Source organism: Rhinoraja longicauda, chromosome 4 (assembly GCF_053455715.1).
Source record: "Rhinoraja longicauda isolate Sanriku21f chromosome 4, sRhiLon1.1, whole genome shotgun sequence".
Lineage (NCBI taxonomy): Eukaryota > Metazoa > Chordata > Chondrichthyes > Rajiformes > Arhynchobatidae > Rhinoraja > Rhinoraja longicauda.
The window spans coordinates 67,270,745-67,296,454 of record NC_135956.1 but is presented as its reverse complement, the minus strand read 5'-3'; the positions used below and the strand labels follow the sequence as shown (position 1 = coordinate 67,296,454).

Here is a 25,710-nt window from a genome sequence, read left to right as displayed (position 1 = left end):
GAAAGAGAAGTGCCATGGACAAGTTGTTCATATTCATGTTTATTTTAAATATGGTAAAAGGAAATACAATTGTACACTTTGTGATCAATGCCATTGCATGCTCGATACAGAAGGTTGCAACAAAATGCATACTTCAGACATTCAGCTTACAGAATGCAAATGTAATGCATATCTTACTGATGGCTGTGAGGCGTCATATTCTAGGAGAAAAAATGAGGCCAACAACAGGTGTGATAACATGCAAATCGAGGCACCTGAGGATCTCGAGTACAGATACTTAACTTGAGGAAGGTTGCAACATTAGTTAACAGATCATGAAACCAAAAAAACAATTCATACACTTAGTCAATATAGCATGGAAACAGGCTCTTCATCCACGCCGACCAAAATTCCCCATTTAAGCTAGTCCCATTGCCTGCCTTTGGCTTGCCTTCATTCCCAGCGAGATGGAATTGTGTAGTAGAGAATTTACACCAAACCTGGATAGATGAATGTATAGATCTGGCTGTTGTATTTTGAGAAGATTACTTAGACATTGGAAGTGTCTAAAATGTTTGCTGTGGTACAGCCAGCTTTGCAGGGCTGCACAGAACATATTATCATACTGCATAGGAACAGGCCCTTTGGCCCAAAGTGTCTGTGCCGAACATGCCAGGGTAAACTAATCTCATCTGCCTGCACGTGATCCATATCCCTCCATTTCCTGCAGAAACGTGCGCCTGTCTAAAAGCTTCTTAAGCACCATTATCTTATCTCCTTCCAACACTATCCCTGGCAGCGTGCTCCAGGCACTCATCACTCCTGCGTAAGGAAATTCACCACACATCTGATTTAAACTTTGCCTTCCTCACATTAAAGCTATGTCCTCTAGCCTGACATTTCCATCCTGGGAATAATGGTCTGACTGTCATATGCCTCTCAACATTTTATATGCTTCTAGCAAGTCTCCCCTCACCCCTGACACTCCAGAGAAAACAATTTAACCTTGTCCAACCTCTTTTAGCTGACATACTCCAATCCAGGAAACATTCTGGTAGGAGTAACAGGAACCTAGAAAAAATCCTGGATCCTTTCTCTTGAATGAAAAGGCTCTTTATGTGAATGAACAAAGTTTAACAAAAATTATGTACAGGTTTGTAGAGTTGACAGGTGGGAAAAGCAAAGCTGGTGCTGTCAATGTTGTGGCTGGTAAATATTTGCATTATATGAAGGATGCATGCACATTTGCACAGGGCAGCTACTGTGGCATGAACAGCATGACGCCTGTCGTCAGAATAAGAACACTCACATAGATCACGGAGAATCAAGTAGAAATAGAATTGTTGTACAAACAAGGAACTGCCCGATTCTACCTCCTACCCAAAATCCACAAACAGAACTGTCCCGGCAGACCCATTGTCTCTGCCTGCTCATGCCCCACCGAACTTATCTCTACCTACCTCGACTCCATCCTATCCCCCCTGGTTAAATCCCTCCCCACCTACGTCCAAGACACCTCACACGCTCTCCATCTCCTCGATAACTTCCGGTTCCCAGGCCCCCACTCCCTCATCTTCACCATGGATGTCCAGTCACTCTACACTTCCATCCCCCACAAGGATGGTCTCGAAGCCCTCCGTTTCTTCCTCGACCGTAGAACCAGCCAATCCCCATCGACCAACATTCTCCTCCGCCTAGCAGAGCTGGTTCTTACCCTCAACAACTTCTCCTTTGACTCCTCCCACTTCCTCCAAACCAGAGGCGTAGCTATGGGCACTCGCATGGGCCCTAGCTACGCCTGCCTCTTTGTCGGGTACATCGAACAATCCCTGTTCCAGACGTACACTGGCCCCATCCCCGAACTCTACCTCTGCTACATCGATGACTGCATTGGTGCTACCTCTTGCACCCATGCAGAACTCACTGACTTCATACACTTCACCTCCAATTTCCATCCTGCCCTTAAATATACCTGGACTATCTCCGACATCTCCCTCCCGTTTCTGGACCTCACCATCTCCATCACAGGAGACAGACTAGTGACGGACATTTACTATAAACCCACTGACTTGCACAGCTATCTGGACTACACTTCTTCCCACCCGGTCCCCTGCAAAAAGTCTATCCCCTACTCCCAATTCCTCCATCTACGCCGCATCTGCGCCCGGGATGAGGTGTTTCACACTAGGGCTTCCGAGATGTCCTCGTTCTGATAGATGAGGCTCTCACTAGGGTCTCTTCTACATCCCACAGCTCCACTCTTGCTCCACCTTCCCCCACTCGCAACAAGGACAGAATCCCCCTCGTTCTCACCTTCCACCCCACCAACCAGCGGATCGAACATATCATCCACCAACATTTCCGTCACCTACAACGGGACCCCACCACTGGCCATATCTTCCCATCCCCTCTCCTCTCTGCGTTCCGCAGAGATCGTTCCCTCCGTAACTCCCTGGTCCACTCGTCCCTTCCTACCCAAACCACCCCAACCCCGGGCACTTTCCCCTGCAACCGCACGAGATACAACACCTGTCCCTTTACCTCCCCCCTCAACTCCATCCAAGGACCCAAACAGTCTTTCCAGGTGAGACAAAGGTTCACCTGCACCTCCTCCAACCTCATCTATTGCATCCGCTGCTCTAGATGTCAACTCATTTACATCGGTGAAACCAAGCGCAGGCTTGGCGATCGCTTCGCTGAACACCTGCGCTCGGTCCGCATTAACAAAACTGATCTCCCGGTGGCCGAGCACTTCAACTCCCCCTCCCATTCCCAGTCTGACCTTTCTGTCATGGGCCTCCTCCAGTGCCATAGTGAGGCCCACCGGAAATTGGAGGAACAGCACCTCATATTTCGCCTGGGCAGTTTGCAGCCCAGTGGTATGAACGTCGACTTCTCCAACTTTAGATAGTCCCTCTGTCCCTCCCTTCCCCTCCCCCTTCCCAGATCTCCCTCTATCTTCCTGTCTCCACCTATATCCTTCCTTTGTCCCGCCCCCCTGACATCAGTCTGAAGAAGGGTCTCGACCCGAAACGTCACCCATTCCTTCTCTCCCGAGATGCTGCCTTACCTGCTGAGTTACTCCAGCATTTTGTGAATAAAAGGAACTGCAGATGCTGGTTTACAAAAAAGGCACACGTGCTGGAGTAACTGATGAGAGGAATTGACATGGTGAATGCTGAGATGGGGATTCCTCTGCCTGGGTGGGATCTAGAATCTGGCGACACAGTCAAAGGCCACCAGCATAATGAAGGACAAGTCTCACCCCGGTCACTCCCTTTTCTCTCCTCTCCCTTCAAGCAAGAGGTACAGAAATGTGAAAACGCACACCGCCAGATTCAGGGACAGTTTCTTCCCATCAGGCAACTATCACCAACTAGAGAGCGGTCCGGAGCTACCTCATTGGAGACCCTCGGACTATCTTTATTCAGACTTTACTGGACTTTATCTTGCATTGAACGTTATTCCCTTTATCCTGTATCTGTACACTGGATGGCTCGATTGGAATCATGTACAGTCTTTCGGCTGACTGGATAGAAAAAAGCTTTTCACTGTACCTCGGTACACGTGGCAGTAATAAACTAAACTAAACTAAACATCGGCTTAAGGCTGTGGAGAGGAATTTCTTCTCTCAATGTCTTGAATTTTTGGAACTCTCTTCCCTAGACCTGTGGAGACTGAATCACCAAATATATTCAAGTGTGAGGTAGATTTTTAGAGGGAGTTTCGAAGTGCCTCCATCAAAACAAACTGCCAGAGGAACTAAACGGATCAGGCATTGTTTGTGATGGGAACGAACAGATGATATTTCAGGCCGGGATACTTCCTCAGACCCTGCTAATTGACCCTGTCTTCAGTCTGAAGAAGGGTCTCGACCCGAAACGTCACCCATTCCTTCTCTCCTGAGATGCTGCCTGACCCACTGAGTTACTCCAGCATTTTGTGATACCTGCTAATTGACCCGCTCAGTTCTTCCAGCATTTTGTTTTTTTGTCGTTTCTTGTGCCTCCTTCAAAGAGATCATTGTCGATTTATCCCATCCACACTGTCAGCATGTCCAGGCACTAAAATGCACAGAGGTCTGAGCAAACACCTTGTGCTGGAGAGAGCATTGTGAAAAGTGATTATTCGCCCTTAGTCTACGGTGTGAAACCCGAGCAGCCAGGAATGTGGGTTGCTGTTTGAGCAGGTTGTTACGTATCTGCAGAATAACAACAGCAGCAACGTCCACGCACACAAACTGTTGATCGGAGAAACGCTTCAGCCCACGATGTCCCATAGAACGTTACCCAACAGACCTCCACTCTGAGCTGCACCAGGTAACCCCGGGAAGGTGATTAAGAGCTTGGCTGAAGAGGTACGATTTAAGGAGGGAGGAAGGAAGGAGAGGTGGCCAGGTTTAGGAAGGTAACTCCTGAGCGCAGCACCTCAGCAACAGTCGTTAAATTGAGTGATTATAATCTGCGGAGAGGATTGTGGGGGAGGCCAGTGCTGGGTCGATGGCTGAGAGGATCGAGTGTTCAGTCGCGTAGAGATTATGGAAGTAGGCAGTGAGGCTGTACGGGGATCGGAAAACAAAATGTAAACTTCAGATCAAGCAGAAATAGGAGCAGGAGCAGGCTCTCTGTCTCAATGAGCCTGTCGTGATATTCAGTGGCATCATGGCTGACCCCGTTCCCTGCACTAAAGACCATACCTTCCACTCCCTTCACTTTCAAACCGCCGTTGCTATTCAGCCTGATGTGCTCACCGACTGATTCTCCACTGACTTCCCAGCTAGTGATTTCTGTTGTTGAATCAGCATGGAAGATTTGGGCCCAAAGAACCTGTTTTGGTGCTCTTGAGTCTATCGCTGTGTGAATGACTGACCCATTATTATGATGGATTATGTGACATCCACAACTCTGCAATTTCTTGTGGTTCATGGCAGAGCTGTTGCCAAACCAAGCTGTGATGCATCCCAATCAGACTCTATGATACATTTGTAGAAGTTGGTAAGAGTTGTGGGAGACATACTGAATTTGCTTATCCCTCTGAGGAAGTAGATGCATTATGAGCAGCTGTGACCAACCCCCTGCCATATACTACGACATTGGCAACCCAAAAATAACCCATTTATTTCTCACTCCGTTTCCTGTTTGTTGGTATCCCTTCAACCACGCTAAGGTTTAGCTTCACTCTGTGTGCTTTAATTTTGTTTAGTAACCTCATGTGGCACCTTACTTAAACCTTCTGAATTTCCAGTTTACCACATCCCTCGTTGCACCATATCTGGTCCGCTTGTTACACAACCCCATATGATTTTGCTTTCGTACATCCATGTTGACTCTGTCCAATCCTATTATTATTTTGTAAGTGCCCTGTTACCACTTCCTTAATAATAGATTTCGGCATTTTCCGGGCTGCTACTGTCAGCTACTGTAGTTGGCTGATTTCTCTCTCCCTCCTCTCTGTTAAATAGCAGGCTTCTTTTGTTACTTTTCAAGTTATGGGAGCCATTCTAGAATCTATTTAGAAGATGTTAACCAGTGCATCCATTCTCTCTATCACCACCGCTTTCAAAATATTGGGAGCATCTTCCCGTCGGAAAGCGGCTCAGGTTGGTTTGGTAACAACTCTGCCCAAGATTGTAAAATAATTGCAGAGAGTTGTGGATGTAGCCCAGTCCATCACACGGACCGGACTCCCCACAATCAACTCAATCTAGGCTTCACGCTGCCTAAAGAAAGCAGCCAACATAATCAAGGTCCACTCGCATCCCGTCATTCCATCTTCTCCCCACTCCCTTTGGACAGAAGATACAAAAGCTTGAAAGTACGTACCACAAGATTCAGGAACTGCTTCTTCCACACTATTATCAGACTACTGAACGGTCCTTTCATCAGCTAAGGGATGGTCCCAATTTCCAAACCTACTTTTAAAACTGGGGTTGTAGGTCTGGGGACTGGGGGTGGAGGACATGTCAGAGTTTCACGATGTGTTTGGTGATTTGTTGGACACTTACTTCCTAGAAATATGGATAGGAAGCCTTCACAGAGCTGTGGACCAAATACAGGCAAATGGGACTAACCCAATATGCCAACTTGGTTGCCATGGATAAGGTGGGTCAACAGGCCTGTTTCCATGCTGTACAGCTCTATGACTCGAAATAAATCTTGTGATTGTGACCTGACATTCATGAATTGATGTGGAGTTTATTTTCAGTATTCATATGCCTCGGCAGCTAAATACATGTTACAACTAGCTTGTTGCTGAAATTAGTCACTTGTCAGATGCTGTTGGGAAAGGATCAATAACCCCTTGATTACCTGTACGTACTTCAATGTTCTCCTGTGTGATGGATACACAAGTGGGAATTAACAGAAGATGTGAGAGGTGAACTGGAGGTAGGCAGGATTTACTAAACCAACAAAAGGGAGTGTAATCAGTTTCAATTCCAGTCAGTCATCACATGACAGTGACAGACTGATGAACAGGCAGTAGAGCTGCTACCACAGCTCTGCCTGGTTCAACCCCAACCTCGGGTGTTGGCTGTGTGGCAATTGCACATTGTCCTTCTGACCACGTGAATTTGCCCCGGGTATGGAGGGATGTTGTGAAGTTGAGGGATTTGTGCAGAGTGAAGTTTTGGGACAATGAATGACTGGTGCAGAATGACTTGAATGGAGTTGTGGGAGCGGGGGGACGGGTAACTTTGGGTGGAGCTGAGTGACCGATGCAGAGTGATGTTGTGGAGTATTTAGGGAGAGGTGCGGAGTGATGTGTGGGGAATTGAAGGACCACGAAGGAGTGATGTTGTGGGGTATTGAGGGACTGCTAAGGAGTGATGTTGTGGGGTATTGAGGGACTGCTAAGGAGTGATGTTGTGTGGTATTGAGGGAAATATGTGGAGTCATGTTGCGTAGGGTGCTGTGGGGATTTGAGGGACAGGTGCGGATGTTTTTGTGGAGTTGAATGTTTTGGGAGTGGAAACTGTTAATGCTTTGTCTTTGGATTTGGACTTGACAATAGATTTGGAGAAAAGGAGGCTGGAGCCTCTCAAATACTTTCTCTGCACAGAAGCTAGACATAAAAATGTTGGAGTAACTTAGCAGGACCGGCAGCCTCTGGAGAGAAGGAATGGGTGATGTTTCAGTTAGAGACCCTCTTCAGACTGAGAGTCAGGAGAGCGAGAAACGGGTTACGGAAGGGTACAAAGAACATGTAAGGTGCAAAAAGAACAGATGAAAGCGGGCGATGATCAAGAAAATGTACAATGGTTCATTGTTGGATGAGGGAAAGCACACATGCATGCATTAACTAGCAGATTGAGCGCTAGTTTACTGTGGTAGGGATGGTCGTGTTTTACGACGGAGGATTATGGGTTCTGTGATTTACAATGGGAAGATCTGAGGGGGTTTAGAATTTCACATTCATAATCCCTGGCTGAGAGTTTCGGATGTGTTTGTGGTGCTTGAGAGCTGAAGCCTTTACCAGCACTTTCATCTATTTTAAGGGCTGGGCTGTTTGAAGATCTAGGGGCAAGATGTTTAGCTACAGAGGACATACCACAGGGCATACCACAGGAGTGGAGGAGCCTGAAACTGCCTCCCCTGAAAGACAGACTATGTGAGGATCTATCAGAGCTGTCAAGGTTGAGATCACAAAGTTTGTTGTTGTTCTACTGCTGCGCCATTGTGCCGCCCGTGGTCATTGAATGACTGATTGGTTGAAGGCTGACAAGGCTGCTTGATCGTACGGCGGGCAGGAGTGGTCTCGCCGACCAGCAGAAATCAGGACTTCTAAATGTGTAACCATCGTTGAGCGCCCCATGACGGCTCCTCGAAGGTCCTGATATCACAATGTGAACCACCTTCGCAAACTAGAAAAACACCTCACATTCTGCCTGTAGCTTACCAACCCAAAGGTGAGTTGGCAAGAGACATCTCGAGCTTTTTAGCTCTCCTTCCCACCCTCACACCAACCCGCCTATCCTTGGATCCTTGGCCTTTTTTGTTGCTACAGAGAGGCCAAATGCCAATCAGAGGAACAATGGTGTGAGTTTTCCAGTTTCAGGAAATTCCCACCCTGGCGGACACACACACATACTCGTTTGTCCACAGAGTTTTCTTTTCCATTTACTCACCTCTTCCACCTGCCTCCCTCATCTCATTCCATCTGAGGAATGGAATGAGGTAAAAATTCCTGTGAGATGATAAATAAATCCAGTAAAAATAAACGGAGTTGCTTTTTGCAAAACACATTAGCATATAGGAAGTTAACTGAAATTATAATTTTTTTAACTTTTAGTTTTTTTGGTTAATGGTACAGTATAGAAACAGGCCCTTTAGCCCAGGGTGTCCATGCCATCAATCACCTGCACACACTAGTTCTATGTTATCTCACTTTGGATCCGCACCCAACACACTAGGGACAATTTATAGAGGGCCAATTAACCTACAAACACACACATCTTTGGAGTGTGGGAGGAAACCGGAGTACCCGGAGGAAACCCACACTGTCACAGGGAGAACGTGCACACAAACAGCACGCGAGGTCAGGATCGAACCCGGCGCTCTGCCGCTGTTGCTTTGAGCTGGGATTGTGTCTGGGAGAGACATCCCTGTCCCTCCATTCCGTATAATAGTATTCCGTCTGGACTGTAGTGTCTCTGGAACTGAACATGGAACCCAGGGGTTGTGAGTTCAGATAGCGCCAAGTGCTCTGTGCCATTAAGGGATCCCTGCTCGGCACGGGGAAAATAACTATTGGATAAACTGGACAGGGTCACTGGCAGCCTGGCAGCAGCCTGGTCTGGGCTCCACACACTCCCTGGTCTCTCACTCTCATGGATTTGGTTGTCTCTGAAATGGATGAACATAACACCTGGTTGTTATGGCAACCGCAGATCGCCATAACTGCAAAACATCATCCGAGAAAATAAAGGCAGATAGAGCGTGGAGATCTTTCACTCAACTGGAGGCCGCGCGCTAATCCATGCGGCATATTTCCCTAATCTCTGTCTTTAATGTGCTTTTATCTCCATTTCGTTTCTTGCTCTTTGATGAATTGACCTTCCCTGGGCATCTCATTCTCCCCTGTCCTTAGTTTAGTCTAGCTTAGAGATACAATGCAGAAACAGGCTCTTCGGCCCACCGACCAGCGATCCCCGCACACTAACACTATCCCACACACTAGTGATGATTTAGCAATTTTACCAAGCCAATTAACCTTCAAACCTGCACGTCTTTGGAGTGTGGGAGGAAACCGGAGCACCCAGAGAAAACCCAGCAGGTCACAGGGAGAACTTTCCCTGTGACTGTAGTGCTGTAACACTATATTCTGTATTCTGGCATTTTTCTCCTCGCAGTACCCATTGTTCTTGTGTATGGCTTATTTGTACTCATCTATAGTATGATTTGACCTCAGGGGATCTACTGTATAGGATCTACTGTCAGGTCTCCCCCATTTAATGCAGCTGGTAGTGTTGCTGTCTCAGCACCAGAGACCTGGGTTCATTCCTAGCCTCGGTGACTGTCTGTGTGAAATTTGCATGTTCTCCAGGTGCTCCGATTTCTGCCCACATCCCATAGAGATTCGAGTTTGTAGGTTAATTGGTCTCTGTAAATTGCCCTGTGTGTTTGGAGTGGATGCAAAAGTGGGATAACATAGAACTAATGTAAACGAGTGATCGACAGTCAGCATGGACTCAATTGGCCGAAGGGTCTGTTTCCATGCTGCATCTTTCAATCAATTCAATTAAATTAGGCCCATCAGAACAGCAGAGTAAAAGTAACAACACCAAACCAGATAGAGTGGTAAAGTAAACATATGGTATGTTTGCCTTCATCGGTTATTGAGTCAAAACGTTCTACTGCATCGTTATAAGATTTTGGAGTGGCTGCATTTGGAATATTGCATGCATTTCTGGTTGTCCCATTACAGGAAGGATATGGAAGCTTTGGAGAAGGTAAGGAAGAGGTTCACCAGGATGCTACAATTGGAGGGTATTAGTGAGAAGGGGAGGTTGGACAAACTTGGATTATTTTCTCTGGAGGGTCAGAAGCTGAGGGGAGTCCTGATAGAAGTATATAAAATTATGAGAGGCAGAGATAGGGTAGACAATCTGAACATTGGATGAGTTGCAGGCAGAAGGGAGTAGTTTAATTTGGTATTGTGTTCAGAATGGTCATTGTGGGCCGAAGGGTCTGCCTTGGTGCCATACTGTTCTAAGTTTAGTTTATTGTCACGTGTACGAAGGTACAGTGAAAAGCTTTATTTGTTGCATTCTATCCGGTCAGCGGAAATACTATACATGATTACAATCAAGTCGTCCACAGTACACAGATACAGGATAAAGGGAATAACATTTAGTACAAGATAACGTCCAGTAAAGTCTGATTGGACACCCTCCGACTATGTTTAATGAGGTAGATGGTAGCTCAGGACCACAGTCTAGTTGGTGAAAGGATGGTTCTGTTGCCTGATAACAGCTGGGAGGAAAATGTGAAGCTATGCGTTTTCACACTTCTGTTCCTCTTGCCTGATGGGGGAGGGGAGAATGTCGGATGGAGTTTTGGAAGGAACATGGTTTGTATATATTTATTTCTTGAATAAAGTATTTTTTGATTTAAAAAAAAAAAGGGAGGGGAGAAGAGGGAGTGATCGGGATGAGAATGCTCCCTCTCTCAGTGTGTGCGGACTGTTCTAGCACTGAGTTCGGAGCAGAGCATGTTCACCTCTCTGCAGGCAACGTCCTGATTTTCAGCAGGCTATCTGTACTGAGATTAGCCTGGAGGTTGGGGGCGCCAGTATCTGACTGTGGACCTCCAGGGTCGGCTGCACAGACTGACTGCTTTTGACGTCTCTTGGCACTCACAACAGAAGTCTCTCCACAGCTTTCTGAACATTAGCAACAGGAAGCACCAGTCAGCCCTCTCAGGCTCCTCCACCTCTCTGTTAGATATAGGCCGATTTCCACCTTAAGTCTTGTTCCCCAATTCACTTCCATGTTTCCAGTTGCAGCTTTTCTGTGATCCCCATTCTCAAAAATCATGAATGTTTAAGGTCATAAGGAATAGGAGTAGAATTAGGCCATTCAGCCCATCGTCTACTACGCCATTCAATCATGGCTGATCTATCTCTCCCTTCGAGCCCCATTCTCCTACCTTCTCCCCATAACCTCTGACACCCGTACTAATCCAAAATCTATCTATCTCTGCCATAAAAAATATCCACTAACTTGGCCTCCACAACCTTCTGTGGCAAATAATTCCACAGATTCACCACCCTCTGACTAAAGAGATTTCCCCTCATCTTCCTAAAAGAACGTCCTTTAATTCTGAGGCTATGACCTCTAGTCTTAGACTCTCCCAATAGTGGAAACATCTTCTCCACATCCACTCTATCCAAGCCTTTCACTATTCTGTATGCTTCAATGAGGTCCTCCCTCATTCTCTTTAATTCAGATTTACTGGCAACAGAACAATAACATTCCGCCTAGCTATAGTTTTACGGGCCCGTAAACACAATAACACTCCTGTGTGTATGAAGGGACAATTCTCCATATTGCTCCTTCCCTACAGATGGAATTGTACATAGGCCAGGTAAAGACCGCAGCTTCCCTTTGCTGAGGACTTTGAACCCCCCCCCCCCCCCCCAGGTTCTGTGGTGGGGTTGGGACTTGTATCACTGAGGAAAGAATCTGTGCCTCTGGACAACAGCTCAGTTACAACCACTGGCACAGCACAAAAACAGCACAGAAAATGCTGGGAACAGCTCAGTTACAACCACTGGCACAGCACAAAAACAGCACAGAAAATGCTGGGATTGTGGAGAGAGAGAGAGAGAGAGAGAGAGAGAGAGAGAGAGAGAGAGAGAGAGAGAGAGAGCTGGGTGTTTAAGACCAATAACATATCAGACTGGAAACATTAGAAGTGAAACATGGACATACACGTGACCCTTCTTCAGACTGGACGGGGGGGGTGGGGGGGGGGGGGAACTGGAGATAAGAAAATGGCAGAAGAAAGCAGGACTGGCAACAGATGACCAAGGAAGGGTGAATCCCATAGTGGCCCATTGTTGCCTGGTGAAGAGGTGATAAAGAAGGGATACAAAGAGGCAAAAAGTGGAAGTAGTAGGAAGACGAGGGTGGGGGAGGGAGGAAGGGAGGGAGCGAATGTTGGGTTACTTGAAATTAGAGAAATCAATATTTATTACACTTAAGTTAAGGGATATGATTTGTACGTAATTTTATACAGCAGCAATTTTATTTTCATTGGCATATGGAATCAAAACTCCTTGCATGTATAGCATGAACACTATACTTCCTATGCCTGTTTGGGAAGACAATAGACAGGAGTAGGCCATTCGGCCCTTCGAGCCAGCACTGCAGCACCGAAGTATGGGGGTATGCTTATGGAGTGAGGCATGCCCTAGACTTGGGTGACCAGACTCTATGTTCCTGGCTCCAGATGAATGGAAATCTCCTTCCAACGTCCCTGAACATCAGTTTGAAAAGCCAGGAAAGAATTTTGCACTGGTCTGGCTCTGAAGTGGAATTTCCAATTTCAGCAACATTGTGCTTCTGAGATCTGATGGATTATGACACTAATCCTTAAACCCTTGAGTTTTAATCGGGCCCAGAATGGGCGGGATTAATATGTCTGCTCACAGCCATCCCTTTGATAAAAGATCAGTGGAAGCAAGTTCAAGGATTCATGAATGGTTAATCTGTTTTAGTTGAAAAGTACTTTTGGCAGAGGGACAAACATTGGTTGAGATGCTCAGATGTTCTCCTAGTTTTATGCAATTCTGCCAAGGAATTTTTTCATCTGCCCAAGAGGGGAGACGGCATTGATTCACAGCCTTATTCAGAAGACCATTCCTCCCATCAGTCCAGTACCCTTTGGCAATGTAGCACTCACTCGGTATTCCCCTTTCAACAGGGCAGCGGTCCCTTTATCCGTGTGGTCTGATGATGTGCTGCTGCCTCAGTAAATCATTAGGAGTGTGCACCCTCAGCTTCCTGTTCACCATCACCATTGTGTTTGTTTTTGATGTCACAGAGACACAGAGCTGTTCAGCAGGGAAACAGGCCCTTCAGCCCACATTATCCATGCTGATGAAGTTGACATATTGGGCTAATCCCATTTGCCTGCATTTGGCCGATATCCCTCTGGACTTATCTGTCCATATGACTTTTTTAAAGTTGTAATTGTATCCACTTCTCTGGCTTCCTCTGGTAGATTGTTCCAGATACAGACTGCCCTCTCAGTGAATAAGTTGCCCCTGAGGTCACTCTTAAACCTCTCCCCCCTCACCTTAAGCCTATACCCTCTACTTTTAGAATCCTCTACCCTGGGAAAAAGACTGTGAGTGTGTTATCCATGTCCCTCATGATTTTGTACACCTCAATAAGGTCACCCCTCAAACTGCCACACTCTAAAGCAAAGGGCCGCGGAGAGGCGGAGCGGTAGATTGGCTGCCTTGCAGCGCCAAAGATTCGAGTTCAATATAACTATAGGTGCTGTGTGTATGGAGTTTGTATGTCCGTGTGAGTTTTATCTAGGTGCTCGCTGGAGTGTGCTTTCCTCCCACACTCCAAAGATGTACAGGTTTGCAGGTTAATTGACTTTGGTAAAAAAAATAAAAATTATCCCTAGTGTGTAGGATAGTGCTATTGTATGGGGTGATCACTGATTGGAGCGGACTCGATGGGCCGATGGGCTTGTTTTCACGCTGTATCTCTAATGTATAGTCTAAAAGATGTCCCGGCCCCTCCTTCAACAATCTTCTATGAACGTTGGTTTTGGACTTTGGTTTTACACAATTATGGTCTGGTCACCTACTATTACGGATTATGAATTTATTGTAATATTCATTATTGTATATTTATCTGTGTGTTATTGCATTAATGGGTCTGTGAAGCAGCAGTAAGTGAGAATTTCATTGTCCTGTTGCCAGTACACATGACAAATTAAACACTCTAAACTGTCTTAACACCCGGCCTGAAGCTCATTGATCCTCAATCTCTCTTTGCCCCTTTTGGGCAGATTCACATCTCCCCCTGGACTAAGCTTTTGGTCATCTGCTCCAGTATCTCAAGCGACTCAGCATGTTCCAGTGACACTCCTTCAAAGTGCTCTGGAATTTTTCGTCCACTTAAAGGCTCCATATAAATAGAAATAATTATAATTACCACTTGATGAATGTTTTTCTGTTCTGCGTCCAAATAGAAGTTTACCTTTCGGGAACACTGTGTGCGAAAACAATGAGTCACCTTACTGTGGGCTTAGTTCATTGGTCAGTGGAGTTAGCAACGTTTGGTCTCCTCTGGCCATGCATTTGACCAGAACAGTAGTGTTCAGGCTGCAGGCCTTTTGGTTGGAGGGTGTAATCTCTGCCGACTGAGTATTGTGGATGCTACTCTGTTGGAGGGGTGAAACTGAGGGAGTGTCGCACTGTGGGAGTTGCGGTACTGAGGGAGCGTCGCATTGTGGGAGGTCATAAGTGACGGGAGCAGATTCGGCCCATCAGGTCTACTCCACCATTCAATCATGGGTGATCTATCTCTCCCTCCTAACCCCATTCTCCTACCTTCTCCCCACAACCCTTGACACCAGCACTACTCAAGAATCTATCTATCTCTGTCTTAAAAATATTATTGACGGCCTCCACAGCCTTCCATGGCAAAAAAATCCATAGACTCGCCACCCTCTGAGTAAAGAAATTTTCCTATATTTTCTTAAAGGAACATCTGAGGCTATGACCTCTGGTTCTAGACTCTCCCACTATTGGAAACATCCTCTCCACATCCACTCCATCCAAGCCAAGGAGGCGTGGTACTGAGGGTAAGCCGCTTTGTTTTTGTTTTAGCAATGTTATTCTTTTATTATTCACATTTGTTCTAGACCGCTGGATCCAAGCTCTGAATAGCCAATAGCAAGCACAGAAGCGGATGGGGAGGTGGAGTGACAGCTCTGTGGGAGGGTCGGTGCTGAGGGAGCGCTGCATGGTCAGTTGCTGCTCTTGATGCACTTCATGTCTTGTTGAGCTGCTGCCTCACAGTGCCAGAGACACGGTTCAATCCTGACCTTGGGTGCTGTCTGGGTGGAGATTGCACGTTGTCTTTGTGACCGCGAGTATTTCTTCCGGGTGTTCCGGTTTCCTCCCACATCCCAAAGACGTGCGGGTTTGTAGGGTTAATTGGCCTCTTCTAAATTGTCCCTAGTGTGTTGGGAGTGGATGCCAAAGTGGGATAACATAGAACTAGTTATTGGAGTGATCGGTGCTCGGCGTCTATGAGGGGTGGAGAGCCTGTTTCCATGGCGTGTCTGTAAACTAAAGTAATTGACCCCCCGTCCCAAAACATCCCCAACTCCTGTATTGAGGTGACACTGCTGCTTCTGCTGTTGGTGGTGGGAGCTGGGACAATCTCCACTCCTTTTCCTTCAGTGAAGTGCTGACCGACATTTCTCCCACTGGTTCTCTCCAGGCCATTAAACATAGAACTGTAAAGCACAGGAACAGACTCTTCGGCCTACAATATCTGTACTGAGCATGATGCCAAGATAAACTAATCTTATCTACCTGCATCTGTGTGCCAATCTAGAAGCCTCTTAAATGCCACTATCCTACTCGCTTCCACCACCACCCCTGGCAGCACGTTCCACCACCCTCTGTGTTAAAAATAAGTGTCCTACACATTTTAGGGGAAAGATTTAATAGGAACCGGAGGGGCAACTTTTTCATTCCGAGGGTATGTGTAACGAGCTGCCAGAGGAGGTAGTTTAGGCAGATACAATAACAATATTTAAAAGACACATAGACAAGTAAATGGATTTGAAAGGTGCGGAGGGATATGGGCCAAATTAAGGCAAATGGGATTAGCTTAGATGGAGCATCTTGGTTGGCATGGTCAAACTGGATCAAATGGCCTGTTTCCATGCTGTATGACGTAGATTTAAGGTAAGGGGAAAGAGATTTGGAAGGTATCTGAGCGGGTCCTCCTTCACGGATAGTGGCGAGTGCTTGTAATGCACAGCAGGAAGCATATATGAGATGTCTACACAACCATTTGAACTGCCGATGTACAGAAGGCTACAAGCCAAGTGTTGGGAGATGGGATTAATACGGCGGGTGTATGCTGGTTGGCATGGACCTGGTGGCCGGATGGCCTATTTCCATGCTGTGCAACTATACAACTGTGTGAGGAGCATGAGGAGTGGGAGCGGTGTGAAGGGGTGGGGGCTGCCGTGTTGGAAGCACCCTACCATTCACTTGTCTATGGTTTCCATGGTCGAATGCCTGTTTCCCGAGGGTTTTGGTGCTCCGATCTCTGTAACATGCTCGCTCGTCTCTGGTATGTCTGAGTAATTCTTTGAACGAGTCATGTGAGAATGTGGGTGCAGTAATGTTAATTTAATCATCATGTTAAGTTGCAGGAATTTGAATATTTGGCACAGCTTTCAGTTCCCACTTGCTCTAATTTCTCTGATATTCTGTGGCTGCCTTCGCTGAGCTCAGTCGAACACTCCTTCCTGTCCGCTCCTTCCAACAAACCCAAGTCTTTTGATGCTGATTTTGTGTGACCCCCTGTGTGTCGTCAATCTCTGATCGTTTCTTCAACAGGTTAGTCGCTGTTGCCAAGAGTTTTTTGTGGTTGCATTTGTTGAACAATTACTTTGGGGCTGCTGACTGTGTATAAGACCAGATGAATCAAAAGTGGAGCTTGAAATTGTCCTGATTTATTCATTTAATTGAGGCCACTTCAATAAGTGAAAGTTTTGCAGGGATGGTTTGAAGTTGCAACCGCTCTGATGGTGGGAGACCTGAGGGTCTTGGGGACGGAACTGTGATGATCGGAAGCTGTGAGCTGGAACAGGCAGGTCAGCAGCTGTGCTGTTCAGTAAGGAGCAGTTTCCTGACTAAACGTGCTCTCAGAGAGAGGGAGTCGGAGGTTTCCAATGGTAACTGGTTCAGGTTCACAGTTGATGAATGGAGGGTTAGATAGGATTTATTCTGCAGTAATGGGAGACCAAGATTTGTAGTGGACACAGATTTGTAGTGTTTGTGGTCACTGGTTCACCGTGTCCAGTGTGGGGTTTGATGGTCACACAGTATGTGGACACTGGTTCATTGTGTCCAATGTGGGGTTTAATGGTCACATAGTGAGAGTGGCCATTTGTTCACTGTGTCCAGGGTGGGGTTTGGAGTAAATACAATGTGGTCACTGGTTCACTGTGTCCAGTGTGGGGTTTGGAGTAAATACAGTGTGTGGTCACTGGTTCACTGTGTCCAGTGTGGGGTTTGGAGTACATACAGTGTGTGGTCACTGGTTCACTGTGTCCAGTGTGGGGTTTGTAGTAAATACAATGTGTGGTCACTGGTTCACTGTGTCCAGTGGGGCCTGATGGGCAGTGAGTGTGGTCACTGGTTCACTGTGTTCACTGTGGGGTGTGATGGATCTCTCTCAACCCACAAACTCTTCGCATGCTTGTGTCTTGAGGTTGGCTTGGTTGGTCTTGGGCCAGGACAGCTGGGATGGGTGAGGTGTGGGAGCTCCAGGGATGGTACCTTGTTGGCCTCTGCTGGGTTGTTTCTCAGTCCTGAGAGGCCCAATATCCAAGGCTGATTGTCTTTGGCCAGGATCTCTGATGAGAATGACTGCCTTTTAGTAATTGTGATACCTGGGGACATTGGACTTTGTCTCTGGAACTGGTACGCTCTACTATTGAGACCTATACTCTGCACTCTATATTTCTATATCTTCTTCTTTGCTCTAGCTGTTGTTCTTTAGGTAGACTTGATTGTATTTATGTATAGTATTATCTGATTTGATTGGATAACATGCAAAACAAAGTGTCACTGTACCTCTGTGCACGTGACAATGATAAACCAATATCTATGCCTGTGATGATCTTTACTGCCTGGGGACAAAGACCACAAAATGTAATGTGATCAGTAGTGTCTGATGGGAGAAGCATGTGTTCAGCAGTAGCCAGGTTACTGATAACTGGAGTGCAGTATTGAGCAACATCAGAGGGAGCTGGTTGCTGATCAAGTTGCTGATCTTCAATGTGAGCTTTTGCAGAAGCCAACATATTTGTAACCAGAATAAAAATCAAAATGCTGGAGGAACTCAGCGGGTCAGGCAGCATCCTGCGAGGGAATGAACAGACACCAAGGATCCTGATCCCCTACTCCAGTCAGTCTGAAAATGGGTCCCAACCTGAAACGATGTCTGTCCATTCCCTCCACAGATGCTGCCTGGCCCATTGAGTTCCTCCTGCACTTTATGTTTTGCTCACGATTCCAGAATCTGTAGTTGCTTGTGTCTCCATTTGTAACTAGAGGTTGTTGTCTCCCTTTGTGTGACACTATAACATTGGGAGATGCATCATTAAAGAGTGTCTCGGATCGGCTTTAGGTCATGAAGAGGATTGGGGTCTTTGTTCAGAAGATAAATGTCATGGTTTGGGTGTTGTATTTCGAATGGAGAATGACCGGTGACCTCCTTTTGTTAAAAAGTAGCCTGAAAAGTAGAAGCCTGTACAAGTCGTTGGTGAGACCACACTTGGAGCACTCTGTGCAATTCTGGTCTCCCAGCTACAGGAAGGATGTTATCAAGCTGGAATGGGTGCAGAGAAGATTCACCAGGATGTTACCTGATCTCTTAATGATAGCTGAGTCAAGGGATATGGGGAAATGGCATGAACGGGGTGCTGATTGTGGATGATCAGCCATGATCACGGTGAATGGCGGTGTTGGTTCGAAGGGCTGAATGGCCTACTCCTGCACCTATTATCGTCTATTGCCTGAGCTTGCAGGCTTGAGTCGTAGGGAGCAGTTGGATTGACAATAGACAATAGGTGCAGGAGTAGGCCATTCGGCCCTTCGAGCCAGCACCACCATTCAATGTGATCATGGCTGATCATTCTCAATCAGTACCCCGTTCCTGCCTTCTCCCCATACCCCCTGACTCTGCTATCCTTGAGCTCTATCTAGCTCTCTCTTGAAAGCATTAAGAGAACTGGCCTCCACTGCCTTCTGAGGCAGAGAATTCCACAGATTTACAACTCTCTGACTGAAAAAGATCTTCCTCATCTCTGTTCTAAATGGCCTACCCCTTATTCTTAAACTGTGGCCCCTTATTCTGGACTCCCCCAACATTGGGAACATGTTTCCTGCCTCTAACGTGTCCAACCCCTTAATAATCTTATATGTTTCAATAAGATCCCCTCTCATCCTTCTAAAGTGTATATAAGCCTAGTCGCTCCAGTTTTTCAACATACGACAGTCCCGCCATTCTGGGAATTAACCTAGTAAACCTACGCTGCACGCCTTCAATAGCAAGAATATCCTTCCTCAAATTTGGAGACCAAAACTACACAGGTGCGGTCTCACTAGGGCTCTGTACAACTGTAGAAGGACCTCTTTGCTCCTATACTCAACTCCTCTTGTTATGAAGGCCACCATTCCATTGGTTTTCTTCACTGCCTGCTGTACCTGCATGCTTCCTTTCAGTGACAATAGACAATAGGTGCAGTAGTAGGCCATTTGGCCCTTCGAGCCAGCACCGCCATTCAATGTGATCATGGCTGATCATTCTCAATCAGTACCCCGTTCCTGCCTTCTCCCCATACCCCCTGACTGATGCACTAGGATACCCAGATCTTGTTGTACATCCCCTTTTCCTAACTTGACACCATTCAGATAATAATCTGCCTTCCTATTCTTACCACCAAAGTGGATAACCTCACACTTATCCACATTAAACTGCATCTGCCATGCATCTGCCCACTCACACAGCCTGTCCAAGTCACCTAGAAACCTCATAGCATCTTCCTCACAGTTCACACTGCCCCCCAGCTTTGTGTCATCGGCGATTTTGCTAATGTTACTTTTAATCCCTTCATCCAAGTCATTAATGTATATTGTAAATAGCTGCGGTCCCAGTACCGAGCCTTGCGGTACCCCACTAGTCACTGCCTGCCATTCTGAGAGGAACCCATTTATCCCCACTCTTTGCTTTCTGTCTGCCAACCAATTTTCTATCCATGTCAGTACCCTACCCCCAATACCATGTGCTCTAATTTTGCACACTAATCTCCTATGTGGGACCTTGTCGAAGGCTTTCTGAAAGTCAAGGTACACTACATCCACCAGCTCTCCCCTGTCCATTTTCCTAGTTACATCCTCAAAAAATTCCAGAAGATTAGTCAAGCATGATTTCCCCTTCGTAAATCCATGCTGACTCGGAACGATCCTGTTACCGCTATCCAAATGCTCCGCAATTTCGTCTTTTATAGGCTGGGACTTTTTCTTTGGAACATAGGACGCTGCGGTTGGTTGACATGGACAAGAAACTGGGAATGTTGGAATCTTGAATAAAACACAAAGTTCTGGAGTAACCTAGTGGGTCAGTCAGCATCTGGGGAAGGAATGGAGAATCAATGTTTCAAGTCAGGATTGTTCTTCAGACTGAGCTTATTAAGGTGTACAATATCATGAGGGGCATGGATAAAGTGAACACTCACAATCTTATTCCCAAGGTGAAGGATTCTTACCCTAGAGGGTACAGGCTTAAGGTAAGAGGACAGAGATTTAAGAGCGGGAGCAACTTTTTCACTCAGAGAGTGGTCCGTATCTGGAATGAGCTGCCAGAGGAAGTTATCAAAGCAGATACAATTGAAAAGATATTGGACAGACAAATGGAAAGGAAGTGTTGAGAGGGATATGGGGCAAATCCAGACAAATGGGATTAGTCAGTTGGTTGGTTTGGACCAGAGGGCATAGGGTTAAGATCGGGGGGAAAGTTTTAATAGGAACCTGACGGGCATCTTTTTCACACAGGGTGGTGGGTATATGGAAAGAGCTGCCAGAGGTAGTTGAGGCAGACGCAATAACAACATGTAAAATACACTTGGATGGGTACATGGATAGGAATTATTTAGAGGGATATATATGGGGGGAAATGGGACCACCTTTAACAGAGGATCTTGGTTGACATGGACGGGTTCGGCTGAAGGCTAGATTCCATGCTGTATGACGTGACTCTGGACAATGTGGGCCTGTATCTCTCAGTACTTAATAAGAATTTCATTGTTCTGTCTGGGACTTATGACAATAAAACACTATTTTCCATGCTGTTTTCTCTATAACTCTATGACTCCAACCAGCTCCTACTGAAACTTTGCCAACAGACTATCCCTATGACATTACTCATTTAATATTTCATCATCTGAATGACGCACAAATGCCAGGCCCCTTTTATCCACTTGGTTGAAATTAAATGATCGCGACGCTATTTTGAAAGCGGGTAATTATCCGTGGCATCTCTGCCAATAGTTTTTTTTTCAATCAAGTTGACCAAAACAGATTGTCTGGTCATGACTGAAATCTGCTGGAGGAAGCATGCTGTGATAAATTGGCTGCTGTAATTCCCATGGCTGTACTTCAAGAGGGCTTCATTGGTAATAAAACATTGAAGGATATCCTGAGAGGAGCAAGGGAGGAGCAAAGGAGCTGACAGCCTTTCATACCGAGAATAAAATTCTCCAGGCTGCACAAGAGACAAGTTTCTTGTATTATGTACAACAATCAAGAATGTTTTATTGTCATATATCCCACTTAGCACAATGAAATTCTTACTAAGTACTGAGAGATACAGGTGTAATGAAAATCTTGCAGCAGTATCACGGGCTCATAGACTCAGACAACTCAGATACACAGAAACATTAATTTTACACAAATTATACTTAAAATTCTGCAAAGTAATGAAGTGAAAAAGACTGTAAAACAGCAAAGCAAAACACAATTAGAAAATTGTGGAGGGGAATAACGTACACAGCAAAGATTAGCAACTGCCAATCTTGATAGAATAAAGAGCTTTCCTTTATTTTTTGTTTCAGGATGTGGGTCACTGACATTTATTGTCCGTTCCCAGAGAAACTGATCTGCAGGCCCTAATCTGGTTCAACTGATTATCGTAGAGAATGCCTATGGCATACTTGCTTTCGTTGGTCAGTTGAGTATTGAGTATAAGAATCAGGAAGTCATGTTGTAGCTCTGTAAGACTTTGGTAAGGCCACATTTGGAGTAATGTGTGCAGCTCTGGATGCCCCATTGCCGGAAGGATTCGGAGGCTGTAGGAAGAGGTTTACCAGAATGCTGCCTGGATTAGGGGGTATTTACGATATGGTGAGGTTGGAAAATGTTGGATTGTTTTCTCTGAAGTGTTGGAGTTTGAGGGAGATCTGATAGAAGTATATGAGGAATAGATAGAGTAAACAGTCAGAACCTTTTTCGCAGATGAAAATGACAAAAACCAGAGGACATAGCTTTCAGGTGAGATAGGAAGAGTTTAAAGGTTTAAAGAGTTTAAATTCCTGCCCCCACCTCTCAGCCAGCTTTCTTCTCCCCGACTACAATCAGTCTAGAAGGGTCCAGACCCGAAACGGCGCCTATCCATGTTCTCCAGAGATGCTGCCAGTCACGTTGAGATACTCCTGCACTTTGTGTGTTTTTTTTTTGTATTAACCAGCATCTGCAGTTCCCCGCACAAACAGTGGTTCACATAAACACTGAATATGTTCTGGGACAGGTTCCAGGTTACGCAGAGCACCGTGGTAACAAAAGGACACTCAAGATATTCAAGAGAAAAGGTGCCGTGCTGAATGGAGTTACTGCTGACTGGCGTATTGTGGGATGGCAGGGAATCTGGGCCCGTGCCAGTACAATGGGCTCAGCAGGCAGACGAATCGTGATTTTACTGACTGGCAAGCTTTGCGGGTCAAATGGTGGAGTTTGGCTCCTACTTGTTACTGTTTTGCAGACAGGGCAGCAATTCACATGGACAATAATCTTGGCATCAAATGAGAATGAGTGTTTACAAAACACCAGTTCAGTTTGAGCAGACTTTGCATAAAGTTCATTCCCTTTAAAGACTGAACTGAGGGCACTTCATACCGGCAGAACTAATCTCGTGACAAAAACACAAGCAGACAGGAAGAAAGGACCTGGTAACTCAGCCACATTCATTCCGCAATCTACTTCTGAGGGAGTCTGTTGGTGCCGAGGCGGCTTCGCTTCCATGCCAGTTCCAAGCAGGGAAAGATGCCGGGAAACCTGTTTTAATGGACTCCACCGTTGTGTTGCAGCTACCACAGGGTCTCAACGGAACAAGACCCTTGGCCAACAACAAGGAAACCCCCTTCTGGAATCAAGGCTCCCGCTGCACAAAAGTTTATGTATTGTCACATGTATAGCGAAAAACTGTTTTGCATGCTATCCAATCGGATCAGATAATACTATACATAAAATACAATTAAGTCAAACTCAAGAGCAGTACGTAGAGCAAGGGGGAAGATCTCTCTGGCATCCGTCCATCTGCGGAAGATGATGGTGCGGCTTGGCGTTGTCTGCTTGGAGAGGGGGATTTTTCAGTGTCCTCTCCATTTGATTTGGCCGCTGAGCCTGGGCAGGTAAATGGGAATACAAACTTGCCCAGCATCTGCATTTCCCTCTCAACCTAATAGGCTGATTCCAGAGGAATGGCGTGGCTGCTACATCTGGGGCCTACTCGGTTGCAGGAGTTGCCGGAAGGCGGACGCATGAGGGATAAACCGACCGTCTCTATGGACTCCAGCTCCATTGCCTTTGGCTCTCCTGAGCCTTACCCACAAGGCAGCGGGGTGCTATTTAACCCATAGTTGGGACCTGGTTGATGGACGTCAGGACGTGTCCACACGCCGATGGGCCAGCATGTCGCATCTCTGGGGGCCAGAGTTCCTTTGAGATCCCCGTGCAGTTTAGCCTGGGACTGAAGATGGGCCCAGGTTCCATGTGTTGCCACGAGGAGGCACTGCGAGAGTCTTGATGATGCAGAGGTTATGTACTGGCAGAAGGAGGCTTACTCCCTTTTTCGCAAAATTTGCTAGCCAGCGGCATCTGGATTTATAACAGGGCTCCAGACACATGCAACACCTTGTGGCTCCTGCCACCACCACAGGGGAATATACAGAGTGCAGAATATAGTTCTCAACATTGTAGCGCATCAGTTCCATAGACTAAAAGTCCAATGTCCACAATGGGGTAGAGGTGAATTGGACAGCACCCTAGTTTATGGAAGGACCGTTCAGAAGCCCGATAACATGGGGGAAGAAGCCGTACCTGAATCTGGTAGTGAGCGCTTTCAAACTTCTGTGCCTTCTGCTGGACGGGAGCGGGGAGAAGGAGGAATATCGGGGTGAGAAAGGTCTTTGATTGACCGAGGCAGCATGAAGTATAGATGGAGTCGATAGTGGGGAGTCTGGACTGTGTGATGATCTGGACTACATCTACAACTTTCTGCAATTTCTGATGGTCTTGGGCAGAGCTGTTCCCAAACCAAGCTGTGATGCAGCTTGACAGTTTACTTTCTGCAGACTCCTTGTTTAAAATAAGTGATATTATTCGATTAGAAATAATAACAAACACCTTGGTTGGCATGAACAAAATGAGCCGAGTGGCTCGGTTTCATACAGCATGGAAAAAGTCCCTTCAGCCAACTGGTCCATGCCAACCAAGATGCCTCATCTAAGGAGTCCCATTTGTCCGCATTTGGCCCATATTCCTCTCGACCTTTCCAATCCGTGTATCCGTTCATGTGTGTTAAATGTAAATATGATGCGGCAATGAGTCGGGGAGGGATTGATATAGGAGCTGGCATGGACACGATAGGCCAAACGGCCTTCCGTGTCACAAGTAAAATACGACTATGTGACAATGCCGCAGTTTCAAGAGGCACACGTTCTCATATTGGCTTTTCCCTGTGGGTTTATTTAAAAGGTCAGCACAATGGCACAGTGAATACAACTCCCAAGCTTCTGCAGTAGGACATAAACTTGTAACTCGCCAGTCATTTCACCAGGCCTCTGCTAATCTCCAAAGTAGTCACCTGGCCATATCACTTATCTGACAGAGGGAGACGTTGTGAAAACAGGTCCTTCAGCCCAATGAGTTATCGCCAATCATCAACCACAGAGGATGGTAGGTGTCTGGGATGAGCTGCCAGAGGAAGTGGTTGAGTCAGATACAATAACAACATTTAAAACACATTTGGATAGGTAAATGGATAGGAAAGCTTTAGGTGTTTGGGCCAGTGTAGATGGTGGGACGAGTGTAGATGGAGCATTTTGGTCAGCATGGATGAGTTATGCTGTACCACTCTATGGCTACAATGGCCAACTAACTTACCAACCCACACATTGTCATCTATAGAAATTGGTTAGAGTCATTGGAGATATGCCATCCATCCTTGGTCTTCTGAGGAAATAGAGGCGTTGTTGTACCTTCTTGGCCGTAACTTCAATGTGGTTGGACCAGGACTAATTGTTGGTGATAATTACTCAAGGGAACTTGAGGCTCTCGCCCATCTCCATGTTGCTGCTGATGGGGCATGTACTCCACTATGCTTCCTGAGGTCAATAACTAGCTCCTTCATTTTGGTGACATTGAGGGAGAGGTTATTGTTTAGACACCATGTTACTAAGTGCTCTATTTCCTTGCTGTACACTATCTCGACATTGTTCAAGATCCGGCCCACTAATGTGGTATTGTCTACAAACCTGTAGATGAGTTGGAGCACAATTTGGACACACAGTCGTCTCAGACCAGGTCTGCCCCTCTGTCCCTTTCTGACAGTGAAAAAAATCCTTTGGAACACATCCATCTGAGAAAAATAATTCCTCTCATTTTAATTTTAAATGC

The 25,710-nt window shown here is 46.2% G+C and overlaps 1 protein-coding gene across 5 annotated transcripts in view; it reads left to right on the top strand.

Moving 5' to 3' along the window:
* Nucleotides 1–25,710, top strand: part of LOC144592816 (anion exchange protein 2-like) — a 200,576-nt gene that overhangs the window by 22,741 nt on the left and 152,125 nt on the right. Inside the window, exon 3 of one of the 5 annotated variants that reach the window (XM_078397935.1) lies at nt 14,711–14,810. The exons of 3 other annotated variants lie outside the window; for them this stretch is intronic. The gene's annotated coding sequence lies outside the window, so the exon portion shown is untranslated. Of the gene's footprint in view, nt 1–14,710; nt 14,811–16,467; nt 16,591–25,710 lie in introns of those variants that run through there. One more of the 5 variants, XM_078397937.1, reaches the window with a different exon arrangement.